The sequence below is a fragment of the Neltuma alba genome, unplaced genomic scaffold (genome assembly GCF_004799145.2).
Source record: "Neltuma alba isolate B1F8T4 unplaced genomic scaffold, ASM479914v2 tig00012766_pilon, whole genome shotgun sequence".
Classification (NCBI taxonomy): domain Eukaryota; kingdom Viridiplantae; phylum Streptophyta; class Magnoliopsida; order Fabales; family Fabaceae; genus Neltuma; species Neltuma alba.
Genome location: NW_021637176.1, coordinates 198,516 through 218,561, shown reverse-complemented (window position 1 = coordinate 218,561; position 20,046 = coordinate 198,516). Strand labels below are relative to the sequence as shown.

The following is a 20,046-nucleotide window of genomic DNA, read 5'->3' as shown; positions in this document are numbered from 1 at the left end:
CAACTCTGATTTTCCATTCTTTTTAAATTAAATAGCTAAAAGCCATATAATTTTGATTTTCTACATTATAGTTTGAAGCTATACAACTTTGATTTTTCATCCTATGGCTAGAAGCCATATATATATATATATATATATGGCTAATTCTCTATTTTTTTTAAATAGCTTGAAGCCATATATATTTGATATTTTATCTCATTAAATAACTAGAAGTATTTAGGTTTAAGTTTTCTATCTTATGGCTAGAAGCTATATATATTTGATTATTTTTATCTTATTCAATGGCTAGAAGCCATATAATTTGAATTTTTTTTATTTTATGGCCAGAAGCTCCATGTGTATTTAATTTTTCTTTATTTTATTAAATGACTAGTTGCCATATAACTTTGATTTTCTATCTTATGACCAGAAGCCATATATATTTGAATTTTTTTATCTCATTAAAAGGCTAGAAGCCATATAATTTGTATTTTCTATTTTATGGCTAGAAGCCATATATATTTAGTTTATCTTTATTTATATATATTATGTTGAATTTTCTATTTTATGGCCGAAAACCATGTATATATCAAGGAGAAAAAAACCGGTCCGGACCGGACCGGACGGTTCAACCGGAAAACAGGTGAATCGGTCTGAGGTTCGGTCTGGTTTAGCTTAAAAACCGGTCTCCAGTTAAACCAAAACAACTCGGAATGAACCGTAATAAACCGGAAAAAACCGGACAAACCGCTGGCTTGACTGGGTTGGCCGGTTGGTTTTTTCCCCACTTCTTTCTTGTTTTCACCGTTCACCGGACGTCTCGCCGTTTGTGGAGACCATGAACACTACAGAGACAAGTGGTAGAAGTAGAGGAGATCATCGAGGTGAAGGAAGACAGAACTTACTTTGTGTCGCTTTGAAGCATACTTGTGAAAGACTAGAAGGCAATTAGAAAGAAAATAGAGAGAGTGAATGAACGAATAAAGTGCAGTGCAGAGACAACAAATGGTGCCATTGCTCGCTGCTTCTCCATTTGAGAAAGAAAGAAGTGAGAAAGGTAGGAAGTAATTTGAGAGGATGAACAGAGATATGACTATGCGTGTTCAAAGAGGCAAGATGCTCTGCTCCACCGCCTATTCCACTCTGCCGGTCTGCTTGTTCAGTGATGCGTGGCAGAAAAATGCAAAAGTGGAGCAAGGAGTGCACGTGGGAGAGAGAAAAAGAGGCAGAGAGAGGAAAATTTTATTGGGTGAAGTGAAAGAAAAAGAAAGGAAAAAAAAAAAAAAAAAGAAGTAAAAGAATTTCATATACATGGACATTTTGCAGATTACCCATTAAAATTTAAATATTATTTTGTATAATTAGAATATGAATATTTTTACTAATTTAAGTAAATTAAATTATTTTAATTATTACCGGTTTGATACGGTCTGACCCCGATCTGACCCATTAACCCTTAAACCAGTATCTTGACCGGTTCATTATCCGGTCCGGTTTTTTGTTCATTGGTATATATATTCTTAAATGGCTCGCACCATATAATTTTGATGTTCTATCTTATGACCAGAAGTCATAAATATTTAATTTTTTTATTTTATTAATTGGCTAGAAATCATATAACATCAAATTTTTATCTTATGGTCAGAAACCATATATCTTTAATTTTTTTATTTTGAAATTAAATAGCTAGATGCCATGTATCTTTATTTTCTTTATTAAATGACCTGAAACCATATAGTTTTGATTATGAGAAAACATCACTATATAGTAAAAGATGTGTTGGTAAAGAGTTACCTTTCTCTTCATTTCATGTTACATTTAATTAATTTAAAATTTAAGTTTTATTCTTATCTTATTCTCATATATTCTTGATATTTAATTTGATATTTATTAATATTATAATTTCCTATTACTAAATGGCTAGTAGCCATTACACTCATATTATTGAATGACATGAAAATAATAATTTATGATGTTTTTAAAACCTTGAAGGCTTATGGTTCAAATATTAAGGAATACAAATGATTTTTAAAATATATATACTTACTATATAAAGTCTTGAAGACTAATGATTTATAAATAGCCCCGAAGGCTTATGATTTAAATCTTCATAACTATATAGTTTGATTTTAATCCTTATAGACCTTTTCAAATTTTTGTTGGATTTATAAATTTATGAATAAGTTTTGAAGCATTACATAATATATACAAAGAAGTGAAATTTTTGAATAACGAAATATCCAAAAAAAATTTATGCTTTGAAAAAAAAATATATATACTTCACACTTTGAAAAAAACATAACAAGAAGTAAAGTATATCATATAGTGAAAAAACAATATATATATTAGTTCTTAAACAACTATATATATTAGAATATTTGTTTATCAAAAGATCTTAAGGTGATAGCGCAATTGGATTGAAATTCATTATTATATCTGAATTAGGAAGCATTTGGATTTCTAAGTTAAAGATATGTTATTAGCTTACTATATGCTATTCACTCTAATTTGAAATATAGAAATAAGAAAAATATATTTATATGACTCACACTTGAAGGGGAGATTGTTGAAATACAAGTGTGAATTATGTTGGATGAAATTTGTTATTATTGATATTAATGTCATTCCTTATATTTGATATTTCTTTTGAAAAAAGCTCCAGAAGAGTCAGCAGCGCTCAACCTTCCATGAGTGCATAAGTTTTTACCATTGAGTAAAAGATGAAAAATAACGCTCTAGAAAAGCTATATCATGATTTATTATTATGAAGATAAAATCCATAATTGATAGCATATTCCTTATAAAATATTAAGGTGAAAAATGAATAATATGACATGGTAACAAGAAGTTTACTAATAATTGAGAATAATTTTATAATAAACCAAAAGTTTATACATTTATAGCTTGGCATGACCGGTTAGATCATCTCAGATCATAATGATGCAAATATTATGAAAAATGTGCATTGTCATTTATTAAAGAACCAGATGATTCTTTAAAAATGATATATGATTCAAGAATTTTTATATGTTGTTTGTTCTCAAAAGAACTAAATAAGAGAACGTCACTAGCTATGCTCAAAATCGGATCCGTGCAAATTTATAATGTATCAACTTTATATATGGGCCCATTTAGATACCATGTGGACCAAAGTAACACTCTATAAGTGAAAGATGCATATATAAAATGGTCACAGGTATTTATGATCAACTTGCAACCTGAAGTCTGTAAATATGTTCAGATAATTACATTGAGTATATAAGTTCTTGATTATAAAATCAACATGATTCTCGTTGAGATTGCTAGTGATTGTTCTTCACGTTGCTGATGATTATATGCTTAGTAAAAGCCTCCATAAGTAGCTAGATCAGAGTTTATGAGAACAGAATTCCAATTTGAGTGTTGGGATGATTGATTTTATATATTTTTACACATAAATGTATCAAGCCAACAATGTATTGTGAATTCTCCCATTATAATTGGCTTTTGGTTAGGAGCCAGACATTTTTCATCTTAGAATGTGTAATATCTATTATTCCATCATAATAATACACATAAATGGATATTAAAAATAAATTGGGATCATTGTTGGATAAGAATATCCTTATTCTTGTTTGTCTCTAAATGAAACAAAATAATGTTTCTAAAGGAGATTTATGGATTTGGGAGACCTACATTACATATTCCCAATATGAGGGGGAGAAAATATGTAGCTGGAAAAGAAAACACAGAATGCAGTTTCACTATCAAATGTAAATCCTCAAATATAATAGTATGAACTGGAAGTTCATAAATATTGCATTTAAAAATATTACTAATATCTGCCAGATGCAATCACTGACCCAAATGAGAATTCTTAATTCTTATATTCCAGCTAAAAGTTCTCCTATTCTTGAAGACATGCTAAAAGTATGAGATTATGATCGGTTCCAAAAGAAAAGAAAAAGGAGCAAATGATTATGATGATCATACTAAGGAGGCATGAATTGCAAAAGAGGTTAAGACATAACTCTTTAACCCCTGAAGAGTTTTAAGTGTCTGAAAGCAATAAAGAGATCTCAATATATTATGTCATAAAAGAAAATGGGACCAATAAAGGAATAAAATTGTCGATAATAATTTTATTGATGATATCACATGATCAAATAAGGATCTTATATATAAATCTATCATAAGATATAGACAGAAAAATAGTTGGCTAACAAAAAAAAATGCAATGTAATGGGGATTTATGTATCCCTAGCCTATGCAATTGAAGTGTAATGCTAGTATTTTGTAAATAGGTATTTGTACAATATAAAGAGAAATAAAGTCTTATAGTGGATTAAATTACATGTCTTATCAATCTGGTAGTCTGGTAATAAATGAAGTTTTTTCATGTGCGTCTTAGAAATATATAAATGTAACGTATGACTCACTTTATAGTGAAATTATATGTGAATCCCAGAAGGATTCAAATCCTTATATAAATTTAAACGATCCAATACATGAACAGATATTGATCATAATGTATGAAAATCCTTCAAGGATTTGAGTTTCTAGAAGCATACAATTATGTTCTCAAGAATATTATTCAATTAAATCTCTATATGAGGCATATGTGGTTAATATCAATTGAAGGAATGATGTAAACATATTCCAACTTGTCTATTTGTGAAAAGATTCAAAATGAGTTTGTTAGCAGCACTATTTATGATGATAGTATCAAAACTCCTGATGAGTTTTCAAAAGCTACGAATTACTTAAAGAAAAAGCTTGAAATGAAAGCTTTGGGAAGAATACATATGGACAAGTAACATCCATTATGTATTTTGGTAGTTGCAAGATCTTTAGATATGGACTAAAAATCGATTTAGACCTCCAGAAGATAATGAATAAACACTTGGCCCAGAAGTACCATATCTTAGTATCACTGAAACATTTATATATCTAGCCATACAGAACTTGATATATCATTTGCTGATTAGCATGATATAGTTCTTTATCAACATGAAGATGTTATAATAGAATTAAAAATATTCTTTGTTACTTTAAGGGTGCCATGGAGGTAATATTATTTTATCTGAAGGTACCCAAGACTAATCTTAATGGCTATATAGATAAAGTATTCTTGTTTGATCCTCATGTCAAGAGATCATAGTATGATCCACGTGTGGGTAAACCATAAAAGAACTATTCGTCTCATGATTTTCAGAAGATCATGAAATTGATGTTTGACATTTTTACCTCGTAACAATATTTGGAAGAGTTGTTCGTTATATTAGACTTTACAGGCTCAAAGATGTCAAATGATGTTGCTAAAAGGGGAAGTTGATACACGCTGTACTCTTTTTTCTTGTCTATGGTTTTGTCCCACTGGGTATTCCTAGCAAGGTTTTTAATGAGGTAGCATTGCATATTGTATCAATGAATGATGTACTCTTTTTCTTTCGCTAGGTTTTTGTCCTACAGGGTTTTTCCTAGTTGAAGTTTTTTAACGAGGCACATTCATATATATTGGACATTCAAGGGGGAGTGTTATGAATATAATAATATCTTTGTGGATGTCCATATATCTCCCATTATCTCCTATATCTCCTATAATTTCCAATATCTCCCATTATCTCTGTATCCCTCAATTATCTCATATTATTTATGTAATCTGTAGATTCTATCAAAGGTGTAAAGCTGTGCCTACAAATAGAGGCCATGTATAATGTATTGAGCACACTTGAATGGAATGAGAAATAGTTTCTCTTGTTGATCCTTTCTTTCTCTATATGATTCTTCTCTATATTTCTTCTTTATTTATAACACCAACAAATTTTTGGCAGAATATATTCCGTCTTTGACTTCATTTGCTGGAATTTTAAACTCTGACAATAATTTCCAGCAAAATATTCCATAAAAAATTGGCTACAAATTACCGACGGAATATTCTGTGACAAATTTATTTTGTTTTAATTTATTAATTAATCATGGATTTTTTTTAAATTTTTTCTTTTAATTTCTTATATATATTTATTTTGTTTATTTGTTTATTTTTTAGAGAGAGTAAAAGACAATTAATTTGTTGAAAACCAAACATGCCTTAATTAAAGAGTATAGTCTAAACACAAGTCCTGAATATTTGAAATGTCAAATGTCAACTAAAGTCACAATTATTAATAACTCTCAACTGTCATTTTCTGAATCTCTACTACTGCTAGAAGGCTCAATGATGAGTGCTTATTTTATTATGATTTTTCAAATCTTATTTGGAAATGTTGTCATATTTATTTGGCTTAAATGTATTAATTAATGATTAATTTGAATTAAAAGTGATTGTATGAAATTAGACCTAAAAAGAATAAAAATATCATATTTTTATTATTTATTTCAATTTATTGATTTTTGAAAAATATGATATTACATTATCTTGACGTAACGGATATAAGAAACTTAACCTAAATTTTTTCTTTTAATAAACTAACTTTCACTTGATGTCAGATAGAAAGATTTGTTTTTTTAAAAATTCAGCAACAAAAACATAAAAATTACAAAAAGATAATAAAATATCCTGAAAATTGCTAAATGACTTTCAAAATCCTAATTTAAACCCTTATACTATTTCAAAATTTTCAAATCTTGTAAAATTATGCAAATGCTGTTCACTATTTTTTTAAAAAAATATTGCTATCTTAACACCCTTAACTGGTTTTTGGCCACCGGAGCTCTGATGCTAACAACCCTACCAATGGTCAGCATCCAAATCTCTAGCAACATGTCATCAGAGCTCTGGTGACCGCTTGCTGGAGCTTCCGTGACCACTCTTTCTTGTATATTGACTACTTTTGTTAAGATATTGACTACATTTATTTTTAAAACTTTGATAACTACTAGTTACTAACTACTTTAGTATTATGATTAGGTACTTTCATTTTTTAAAATTTGATGACTACTATTATTTAGCTAATAACTACTTTTGTTTCAAATATTCAAAAAAAATGCATTAAGTGTTGTTAGAGATCCATTGACTACTTTTGTTTTAGTTATTTACTATTGTATAATCAATAATTATACAAAAGTAGTCATCTGAACTTTGAAAAGAAAAGTAGTTAATAGTTATATAAAAGTTGTTATTAGAAATAAGGGCAATGTTATCATTTTATAATATTTTAAAATTTTGAAATAGTACAAGAGGGTCTGATTTAGGATTTTGAAATTCATCCACTTTAGTTTGTCCTTTAGCATTTTTTAAAGTTTTTTAATGTTTTTTTTTTCATACGAAAAAGTCAATCATAAGTGAAAGTGTTATAAAACTATGAAAACATATAGATTAGAGAGATGAGCAAGACATGAGAATTTGAGAGAAAAATGGATAAATTCTTGTTCCTTAGATTTTTTTTTTTTTTCAGTTACATATAATGCTTTTTGTTTAGCCCCTATTTATTACAAGCTTCCAGCCCTTTTAAGAGTTACAATTCATAAATAGAAGAATTAATCCACGTTATGGGACAAACATGAAAACATTTGTGATCATAATAGTAAATATTAGAATAAACCATCCATTTGAGCATTATAGGATATAATGACATTAATCAAGAGATGAAATTCTAAAAAGATTGTAGAGTTCTTTTCACCTACTCATCATATATAATATTAGTGACAAGTTATTTTTACCCTTTTAATTGACGGTGATCACCAATATAATGTAGTTATGACAAACTGTAAACCAAACATGCATGATGCTGATTTGTGGAGTCCCATCGTTAACGGATTCCATGAGATGCCCGAATGGAAGGGAAAAGCTAGCAAATGGGCTCTAGATGGACATAATCAGTTTAAACTCATCAGATCTGGATCGTTCATATCTCATTTGAATTGTCTAAATTTGATTTCTTTTTTATTTTTATTTATTCAAAATAATTATTTTAATATATATAGAATTTAAAATAGAGATAATTTCTTAACTATCACATTTTTAAAAAAATCATTTTTTTGTTTAAAAATAATTAATTTAATATTTTAAATATGAACCATTCAAATCAAATACAAACGGTTTAGATCTAATAAAGTTAGAGTGATGAGCACTAAAACTCTAGATGAACCACTTTTACATTTATTTTCGGAGCACGCCATCATATACATCATTGACTACTCCAAACTGAATGCGCCTTTCGATATACAAGTTGTAAAGAACACATAGACGGAGTTTTGATATGCAAATAACTCAAAGCGGTGCTCTCCATATGCATCGCATAATTGTTGATTAAATGAAATACTATTAAATTGAAATATATATTAAACACAATCAATAAACTTTATGAGCTACTTATAAATCAAATATTCTTTGGATAGAAATAAATATATACTACTATATTTTATGTACACCAGGGTGGGTTAAATGCAGTCCGGATGGTCAGAACTAGTTTGAATGCTCATGAGATTTGAACCGTACAAACCTGATTTGGATGATCCAAGTTTGATTTTTTTCATTTTTATTAATAATTATTTTAACAAGTATATAATCTAAAATAAAGATGATCTCTTAGTTATTATTTTTTCAAAGAATAATTTTTTATTTAATAATCATTAATTCAAAATTTTAAATCTAGACTGTTATCAGATTTAGACAGTCCAAACTAGATAATGTTAGGATGCTCATCCAAACTAGTTACACAGAAGGTTGAGTTAATATCATGGGGGAAAAAGGACTATGAATACAAACACTATTTTCAAAGATCCCTGCCGTAATTCCTCTGAACCAAAATATGTATAGCTATGCCTATCATATAACATGGTTAATGGTGTGAATAGAGTTATAAATATCATCATGAGAGTCATTCACATTATAAATGTTCTTAAAAAAAACACCCTAGCTTAAAATCCTGAAAAACACATAGTTAGTGGCATTACAGAGTTGTGAATATTATTATAAAGGTTATTAATCATGTTACAAATGTTAAAAAAATCTCAGTTTAAAAACCTAAAAAAATGTGATTAATGGTGTTAATAGAGTTGTGAATATTGTTATAAAAGTTAGTTGTTAAACACATTACAAATATTGAAAGAGTCCTTAAAAAAAAGTTAACTATTGCCTAAACTTCAATGCCCAATAGCCCACCTGAACTCCAGCATGAGTTGTTAACAATCGGTCGATCGGCCGGTGAAGAAAAAAAATTAAAAATTCACCAACATTTCAAAATTATAATTTAGTCATTATCATCAATTTAGAAATTGTTAAATTCATGTGACCTTCTGGGGATTTTGAAATTCAAAAATTATTTTGTTGGAATTTTCCCCATTTAAAACTATAATTTTGTAGGCCAAAAGTGCCTTTTGTTTAATTACGATTGCGCTTTGCAACTTGCTGCGAAGATTTACTAAAAAACAAAACAATATTGTAGTGATGGTGCATGCAGTGATGTTGGTGAACAATGAAGGACCACACAAGGTTGTAAATGGCCACCACCCATTGAAAGCCTACCCTTCTTCAAAAGTAATATCTTCATTTAGAGCCCTACCAAGCTCTGCCATCTTTGCTCCGTCTCCATCACAGACTCGAGGCCCAACATCACATCGCCCATGGATGGCCGTTCATTACCATCATCAGCTAAGCACTGTAAAGCAGTCTCCGTGTATTCCTTCAAGCCTTCAGGCGTTAGACTTTCATTGATGAATGGATCCACCGTCTCATAAATCTTATTCTCATTAACACATCTTCGAATCCACTCTACTAGGTTGTGTTGCTGCCTCTCCACTATACGAATGATAGGAGGCCTTCCACACAATACCTCCAGAAGGACCACTCCAAAGGAATACACATCTGACTTCCCCGTCAACCTTTGAAGCATGTAATACTCTGGATCCAAATATCCAATGCTTCCTTTTACTACTGTGCTTTGCATCCAGTTCTCATCTATCAGGATGTTTGTTGACTTGATGTCATGGTGAATGATAGCGTGCTTTGCACCTGTATGTAAATAGTGCAGTCGTCGTGCTGCACCCAGACAAATCTCCAGCCTTTGATGCCAAGAAAGCGGGAGCTGATTAGACTCGTAGAGATGGTCACGTAGGGTCCCCCAAGCCATGAAGTCGTAGATGAGGATCATTTCGTTGCGATCGTTGCAGTAGCCAATGAGAGATACTAAGTGATTGTGACCCTTGTTTGAGTCGTTGCGATCATTTCGTTGCGATAGTTGGGACAACATTTCAATCCCTGTTCGGAACTCATGGAGCCCTTGCTGCGACCCTTGTTTGAGTCGTTTGATTGCAACCGGAGTTTGACCGTCGTTAACGTAACCTTTCTAGACGTTGCCCAATCCTCCGACGCCGATGATGAAGAGTTCATCGAAGTTTTTGGTGGCGGCTCTGACCTCAGCAATTGAAAAGCGATGGCAGAGTTCCGTCAGCACAACTGAGCCATTAGTAATACACTTACAAGTTCCATCACTCAACCTGACGTTCTTCCCACGAGTGATGAGGAAGAATGCGATGCTGGAAATCAGAATGACGATGGAAGCTGAAACACCCACAATGACCCCGATTACATTCTTGCCTCTGTTTTTTCTTGCTTGCTTTTGGGGTAGATCATTAGGATTGGGACGAGGTGGAGGAGGATCAGGGTTAGGTCCGGCGAGATTACTTTGTGAATCACTGATCTTGAAAATCTCGAGCCCATTTAAGAACGCGTCATTGTACTCCAACGGTGATTGCAAGTCAGGATGCATTTTAAGTGAAAGAGAAGCTGGTTTTGCATCACCTGAAACAATTACGGCATAGTGTCTATATACCGGAACTCCTTTTCCCTTGCCCAATTTAAAACATTCGCACCATCCTCAGCTAACTGGTCGGCTATGTAAATATCAAATATCCTGTTGTAGGAAATGTTGAGATCTGGATTAAGCTCTCAAAAATGGAGTCTCAGCATGTACGTAAAGCCTGAAACGACAGGAAATTTCCAAGTAAGGTTAGTGTTCATGTTCACATTTTTATGCTTTCCCATATCGCGTTCTGTTCGATAGAGTTCCTCAGGTGCTGTGTAATTAGGAACTTTCGTGAACATCAGGGGTCTTCTTTCACCTTCCAAATCAGCAGGTAGAAAAGAACTTCTAACAAAGGAACTGTCATCGCTGTCCCAAGACCGGAGCATTCCCGTGTCTTTCGTAGATGAGATTTGGCTTCCACCCACGTTTAGCCTGTACCGTGTCTGGAGAGCAACGTCGTCGGATATGCTAAACCTGCCCACCGAACCAATTAATTTGAATCCCAAGTCGTCGGGTTTGGTGTAATAGAGATCCTCAGGCATGGAGACAATCTCAATTCCATTAACAAACGCATAAGAATCTGGGTGTGTTGAATTGAGAGTGAAAGTTAAGTTGAGCCTCTCGCCATCCCCGACGTTGACGCAGTATTCTGTGAACATGGTATCTTCACGGTCAGCATCGGCCGTGACCGAAGCATTGAAATCCTTAAGGAGTATCAACCCACCAGATTTGACAGTGAAGAAGGCATCGAAACGATCAAAACCCGGGTACGAAGCTAGAAGAAGAGACGAAGGAATTTCTGGCCTGGAGAGACAGGGAATGAATATGAGAACCGAGAGCGAGAGAGACGAGCCGTGGTGTAGGGGACTTGTTCGGCAGAAGGAGATTGAGTAAGTGCCGTAGTTGGAACAGATTTGTCTTTTTTGGATGAGAACTTTGAATCGTTGTCTCCGGTCCATGTCCGACCATTTCCCGTTGAGTTGCCGGAGCTGCCACAGTTAATGCTTAAAAGATCATCGGGGGTGTAAAAAGAAGCAAGTGTGGAAGCGTAAAGCAGGGGGAAACAGCGGAAGAAGATGGTTCTTAATGATGCAGAACTGGTGTGATTATTGAAGCTCATCTCTTGAAGAAGCAGACGAAGGCTGGTTTTGATGGATGTAAATTTTGTAGTGCAGAAACTGAAATCTGTTCCCGACAAGTAGGAGTTGGGTTCACGGATGCTGGTGGTTGCTTGCTGGGAAGCTTCGCGGCAGGCTAAAAGTTCAAAGTCTATGCCAAAATAAAAATCATCCGTAGACTTTTGCACTTCCATGCCAAGTGGACCAATAATAGCTGTGGAATCTCATAAACGGTCATGGGGACATGGACTATATATGCGATAGGGGATCCACTCCACGAGTCCATGTTCTTTTCCGTCACAGTACTCTTTCTCCTCAATCCTTACCGGTCACATTTTGTTGTGCAATGTTAAGATTTATACCCGTAGGAGCTTATTAGGGTTTTTTAATGAAATGTAAAAATCCAAGGAAACCGGACCGAACCGGACAGTTCAACCGGTGAACCTGTCTAACATCTGATCTGGTTTAGCTTAAAAACCGGTCTCCAGTTAAACCGGAACAACTCGGAATGTACCATAATAAATCGGCAAAAATCGAACAAACCGCTGGCTTGATTGGGTTGGCCAGTTGGTTTTTTCCCCACTTCTTTCTTGTTTTCACCGTTCGCCGAACGTCTCGCCGTTTGTGGAGACCATGAACACTACAGAGACAAGTGGTAGAAATAGAGGAGATCATCGAGGTGAAGGAAGACAGAACTTACTTCGTGTCACTTTGAAGCATACTTGTGAAAGACTAGAAGGCGAGTAGAAAGAAAATAGAGCGAGTAGAAAGAAAATAGAGCGAGTGAATGAATGAATAAAGTGCAGAGACAACAAATGGTGCCATTGCTCGCTGCTTCTCCATTTGAGAAAGAAAGAAGTGAGAAAGGTAGGAAGTAATTTGAGAGGACGAACAGAGATATGACTATGCGTGTTCAAAGAGGCAAGATGTTCTGCTCCACCGCCTATTCCACTCTGCCAGTCTGCTTGTTCAGTGATGCGTGACAGAAAAATGCAAAAGTGGAGCAAGGAGTGCACGTGGGAGAGAGAAAAAAGAGGCAGAGAGAGGAAAATTTTATTGGGTGAAGTGAAAGAAAAAGAAAGGAAAAAAAATAAAAAAAGAAGTAAAAGAATTTCATATACGTGGACATTTTGCAGATTACCCATTAAAAATTTAAATATTATTTTGTATAATTAGAATATGAATATTTTTACTAATTTAAGTAAATTAAATTATTTTAATTATTACCGGTTTGATACGGTCTGACCCCGATCTGACCCATTAACTCTTAAACCAGTGTCTCGACTGGTTTATTATCCGGTCCGGTTTTTTGTTCCTTGTAAAAATCTACTTCATTTTAGCTTTTAAATTTATGATCACACATAAGCTTTCTTGGATAAATTGCACCAATAAAAAGATTACGATGATAAGTGCACATGAGAAATAGGGTTAGGAGTATTCTGTGGTACTTTATCCTTTATCATTTTTTTAAAAAAACTTTTTTTTTATTGATTGCACCTGTTAAAGGAATTTCTATAAAAAGGATAAGTTCTGATGTAAATATATTATTGAGATATTTTGTTAAAATCAACACATATTTTACAAACGACTAACTTATCAATTAAATTTCATCTAAACAATTTAGAACTTTGGAAAAAAGATAGTGAAAGAATTATTCCAAGATATCACTCCCTCTGGTCTAAATATATGAGTTAGATAAGTAACTTATAGAGATATTTTGTTAAAACCAACACATATATATTTCACAAACGATTAACTTATTTGACATTTTAATCTCTATAAGTTACTTATCTAACTCATATATTTAGACCAGAGGGAGTGATATCTTGGAATGATGTTTTCACTATCTTTTTTCCAAAGTTCTAAAATGTTTAGATGAAATTTAATTGATTACTTTAGATTTATCTTTTTATGCTTATTATTTTAATAAAGTTTTATAAAAAATTATTGGAGGATTAGGGAGATACCGAGGACAAATTTGGACAAAATTTGGTTGAGGATGTGGGTTCATTTTAGTTAGTTTCACTGTGTTTGTTTTAGGGCTTGATTTTATATCCATATATTTCTTAGTTTTATGGTTTCTCAGAGTGAGCAAGTAAAATAAAAAGAAAAGCACATATCAATAAACAGAGAGAATATTTTTTTTTCCCGATTAATGGGTGGTGGGAGTGCATACATTAGCTAAAAGCAAATTACTTATATTGAAAAAAAAAATAAAAGACGACGATATATACATTAGGTATAAGGTCTATCTTGTTGCTGGGTGTGTACATATAAGCGGCGATCCTTCAGATACCGCACTCAATATTTACTAGGACTAAGCAAGGAAAGGGAGGACGCACCGGTATTATTTTGTGGCGCTTCACCCTGACCATGACCATCAGGAGGAGGAAGATGACGACTTTCGGGGGGGGGGGGGGAAATGACGATGGTGCAGAATTTGAATAGATAATGATATGACATGATGACTTTTGAAATTTAGAAATATTATGTTATATAAGCTGAAAAAATTAAGGGGAGTAAGGGCAAAAAAAAAAATTAAGGGGAGGGAAATAAAAGGGTGGTTTCTTCAACTCCCCAATAAACTTACTCTAGATCGGTCCTTTGATATAATTGATGAAGATAAGGGTCGTTTAAACCAGATTTTCAAGGAGCCGATGTAAAGAGAACTTTAAATACTATCTCGATGCTTAATATAAAAACTAATTTGATTTTTTTATTCTAAATATAAGATCTCAATCTACTTTGTCTCTTATATTTATTTTTTTCCTAAGGCAGTCATTGTAATAATGATAGTTATAGGTAATACACTTAATTAGCAAGAATATTTTAAGTAGGATAACACCTATTTATTACAAATAATTAACTTAACAATTTTTTTAATTTACTTAAATAGTCAACCAGTTCTTATATTAAGGACAAAAGGGAGTATTATTTTTAAATTTATTTTTAAATTATTTATATTAACTTCTAGAGTTGATACGAAGATGTCCAGTCTTCACCAAACAAAAAAAAAACAAAAGAAGATGTCCAGTATAAATAATCTTCGTTATATTGTATATGTAAAGAACCGGTGCAAAACATGTACCGATCCCATTTGGAATCCTTCAAATCCCAGTACTCAAGGCATCCCTTCTTGTCCACTAACTTTGGCGTCAAGGGTCCCTTGGATTTGTGCGTGGAAAGTGATTCTCCTATGAATTTTCCCCATTAATATATGTATCATTAACATTAGTTTTAGCGACGTCTTTCGTCGTTTGCTGGTTTTTTAAAAAAAAAAAAAAAGATCTCTTTCTTCGTTTTTTTTGGTCATTTTCTCTTTTTTATACCAAAGAGAAAGAAACGTTTTCACTTATTGTCTGCAATTTGAGTTGAACTGAATTTTTGTTTTTTGTTACTATATCTCGTGTCCTAATATAAAGGCTACTAGAAGAATTGAATTTACCTTAAATATAATACATCAATCTACGTTGTCTTCCCCATTTATCCAAACTATACTTATTGATTATATATGTTAACGAAGTTTGCATTAAAATGTGGTTTCAATCCAAATGATTTAAGAGAGCATTTTAACAAAATCAACATATATTTTTGACAAATAATAAATTTAACTATTTTTCGTAGTCTATCCAAATTAGTTAAATAGATCTTATATTAAGGACGGGGGTTAGTATAATATAAGGACCAAACAATAATGATCTCTAACAATAGTGTGATATTTGATTGGTACATTTAGCAAAATCAATACGATGTACCACATCAATTTTCGCCACTGCCTCAGTGCCTTCCTGTCAATCTTCCGTTTCATTACCATCCCCTTATATGAGATACATCCCACCACACCTTTATCCTTATATGGTTTCCCCACTAAAGATAAAACTAGAATGAAAAATCATATAAAGAATGATAAAAGCTTAATTTAGCCTTTTATAAAATTATTTTTGTATAGAATAGTGAATTAATTATTTAGCTTAAAATTAATTTAAGTTAATAAATTTAAATATTTTACAAACATAAAAAGAAAATACTTACATCATATCCCTTACTTTTATTAGCTTAAGTTCTCTAATCATACATGACTATTTGTCTTTTATTTTTATATGAATTTATAGTTTAATCATAATATTTTAGAATTAGGACACATAACCGTGTGTAATTAAAAATTTAACATAATAAATATAAGAGATTTGATTTAAATATTGTCTTTTATGCATTCAAATGATCTATGTGTAAATTGAAAAACAAAATATTTATTCATTTATTTATTTATTAGAAAACACTGGATCTCCGTGGTTTACTTTTCAACAAGTCGTCTTGAGGTCCTTGCTTTGAATATTGTCTTCTTCTTCTTTTTTTTTTTTTTTTGTGTTGCAATTTACCTAGATTGGAGATTGATAAACTCAAGGGTAGAAAAGTTGTAGATTCTAAGTTAAGAAAGGTTGAGATGATATTGGGCTCAAATTTTTGTAAACACTTTGAGATATTCTAAAATTATTTGAAATACATTTTAGTCAAACATTATCATCAATTATTTATATTAGAGTCGCTTGGCATTCAAGAGCAGGTGAATCTGATAATCAATAAAAATTTCTACAACTTAAGAAAAGTTTATACGAGTTAGTTGCATTAGTTTTAGCACATGTCCCATTTTAGTTACAGATTGTATAACTGATTGAGTGTTAGGAAAGGATTGTTAGCTTATAAATATCCCTTAATTGGAATTTTTGTGTTCTGTTGAGGAAATAATACACACATGCTTCTCTCTCTCTCTCTGTGCTACATAACAATTTGGCATCAAAGTTGACTTTCCAGCCACACCACTATCATGCTGGAAACAAGATCTGGTGAATGGATCGATGATCTTAAGCATCATTTGGACTTGCACGCTGGTGCCATGGAGTCTAATCGTGTCCAATTGGAATGAAACTCCTTAGATATAGATGAACTGAAGAGTTGGGTGCTATTCTTACACAGCAAGGCTGTCCACTTACTTTTCCCAACAAGCTTCTTAGTCCTCAAAAACAGTCATTATCTGCTTATGAACGTGAACCTACAGCAATTATATTTCCTGTACAACAACAGAGGTCTTCCTTGGTTGGCTATATTTTTACTACAAGGACAGATCATTTACCCTTGAAGCATTTGTTAAAGCAGAAATCAATATCGTCAGATCAATTTAAGTGGCTTAACAAGTTATGGGAACTGACTTATGAGATTGAGTATACTAAAGGGAAAGATAATGAAGCTGTGAATGCCCTTTATCGTCAATTTGATGTTTAATTAGCTATATATTAGTTCTTAGAACTTAATTACGTACTAAAGTGAAACAAACATGGGTTATTAGTAATCATGTGCATCAACTTATTAAAGATTTAGAGCTTGATCCTACTTCTCGTTCCAAGTATACATGGCTACAACAATTGTTAAAGCGGAATAGAAAATTGGTAGTGGGTATTGATCACTCGTTATGACATGACTTGCTTTCTTTCTTTTATTCAGATCATACAGGAGGACACTCTAGCACCGCTACTACTTATAAAAGGCTTGCCTTTGTTTTTTATTGAAAAGGAATATAGCATGATGTGAAAGGGTTTATTAGTTCATGTTCTGCTTGTTAGCATTTTAAATCTGAACATGTTGCTTCACTTGGGTTGTTACAACCTTGGTCTATTCTAAATCATGTGTGGTCTGAGTTTTCTATGAATTTTATTAGTTGCTTGCCTCTCTTATATTCTAAAATAGTCATTTTGGCAGTTGGTGATAGACTTAACAAAGCTGCACATTTCATGCCACTTAAACATCCATTTTTAGTTTCAGATGTAGCTCGTCTCTTTCTTGATAATATTGTTAAACTTCACAAGTTTTTCAAGTCCATTGTGACTAATTGTGATCCTTTTTTTTTTATGGGAAATTTTGGAAAGAACTCTTTTTGCTCTATGGTGTTAAGTTGAATTACTATTCAGCCTATCATCCACAATCAGAAGGCCAAACTGAGGTTCTAAATCATTTCCTTGAATGTTACTTAAGGCGTGTGACTAGTGACTTTACAAAGTAATGGGTTTATTGGCTTTCTTTGGTTGCACCATGGTATAATACTACTTACCATTCTTTTATAGGCCTGACTCCATTTGAGGCGGTTTATGGTGTCCCTCCATCAATTCATTTATGTTATCTACTTAAAGATTCATTAAATGATCTTGTTGATCACCTGTGCATGTCTAGTGAGAGAAACATTCAGGTGTTAAAAGACATACTCTTGAAAGCTCAGCATCGCATGATCCCGCAAGTTAATAAGCATCATATTGAAAGGAAATTTTCGATGGGAGACATTGTTTATATTAAGTTCCACCCCTTTCATAGAAATTTAATCTATAATTCTGCATTATATAAGCTTGCTACCTAGTATTTCGAACCATTTCAAGTCATTAAACGAGTTGGGAAGGTTGCTTATGAACTTAAACTTCCCCTTGAAACGAAAGTGCATCTAGTCTTTCATGTTTCGTTGTTCAAGAAATGTGTTAGTCAAGGCCTTCCGGTTGCTATTTCATTGCCTATGATAAATGTTGAGGGTCAATTTTCTCTTGAACTTGAGTATATTCTTTGCCATAAGCTTGTCAAGTGTGGTTCATTGTCTAGTTTTGGTTCATTGGAATCATAGTAGACCTAGGGACACTACTTGGGAGGATCTTTCCTTCCTGAAACAACAGTTTCCCACATTTGATTGTTCTGCTCCACCATCCAACATCATCCTTATGGACAAGGATATTCTTTAGGTGGGGTGTAAATGATACGAGTTAGTTGGATTAGTTTTAGCACATATCCTATTTTAGTTACAGATTTGACAGCAAAGAAGGCATCGAAACGATCAAAACCCGGGTACGAAGCTGGGTAGAGGAAGAGCCGAAGGAATTTCTGGCCGGGAGAGACAGGGAATGAATATGAGAACTTAGAGCGAGAGATACAAGCCGTGGTGTAGGGGACTTGCGGGGCAGAAGGAGATTGAGTAAGTGCCGTAGCTGGAACAGATTCGCCTTGTTTGAATAAGAACTTTGAATCGTTGTCTCCGGTCCATGTCCGACCATTTCCCGTTGAGTTGCCGGAGCTGCCACAGTTAATGCTTAAAAGATCATCGGGGGTGTAAAAAGAAGCAAGTGTGGAAGCGTAAAGCAGGGGAAAACAGAGGAAGAAGATGGTCCATGACGACACGGAAGTCTTATGATTGAAGCTTATGTTTGGACGAAGAAGACGAAGTTTGGTCCTCATGGAGGTAAATTCGACAGAGCCAAAATAGAAATAAAAAGAAGATTAGCACCTGTAATTGCCATGAATGGTAGTAGTTTCCTGGAAGCCGCCCGCGATGGTAAACGCTCAAGTCTACGCAAAAGAACAAAGCACTGAACAATACACTTGACCTGATCAACAATGGGTGCCAGCCGTAGGGGATTGGAAAAATGGATAATGAGACAATTAATAAAATTATAAAAATAAATTATTATTTTGATTGGCCATGATAGGCCAGGGGGAAAAAAAAAAGTGAGCCTGTTTGGTCTTGGATTGAATTGAATTGGAAATTAAAGTAGGAAAGAGACATACCCTTCAATGCATTGAACTACAGCCATCCGTCGCACTCTTCTAGAAGTTGAAGATGCTTAGCCTTAGCTTTCTTCAAGAGCGTGATCAAGCTTGCAATGAATCCCATCAATGGCGACGACTTCAATGGAGGAGAAGAACTGAGAAGGAGGAGGCAGAACTGAGGAGCTTAATGATGGGGATAAGAACGTGACTTGGAAAGAGAATTGCGTGAAGTGACGATGGATGCGGATGAATGGAAAGGGAACGAGGGAACAAGTGGATGCGGTGATGAATCAGAAAAGGGTACTGGATATTCTAGTGAGTGGTGGATCAAAAAGAGAAAAGCAAGAAGGAAGAAGGAAAGAAACTGAAGTAGAAAAATCAATGGAAATAGTCATGGATTATTTTGTTGGCGACTTACAACCGACTAACACTGAACACTTTTCTTATTTCTTTTAAAAGAGGGCGAGGTTAATTGTGAGTTGGAACATTTACGAAGGGTGTAGTAGCTAGGTGTGAGTTATATGGCAGAAAATATATAATTATCTGATTAGAACCTATTTAACTAATTTAAATAGATTAATAATATTAGTTAAATTAGTTAATATGGTATGTTTTTTTAAAATATCCTAAGTATATCTTTTAATTTC

The 20,046-nt window shown here is 33.1% G+C and overlaps 1 pseudogene; it reads right to left on the bottom strand.

The window, feature by feature from the left end:
• Positions 1–9,452: 9,452 nt before the first annotated feature.
• Positions 9,453–19,087, bottom strand: LOC114730822 (receptor-like protein kinase FERONIA; annotated as a pseudogene).
• Between the last annotated feature and the right edge of the window lie 959 nt (positions 19,088–20,046).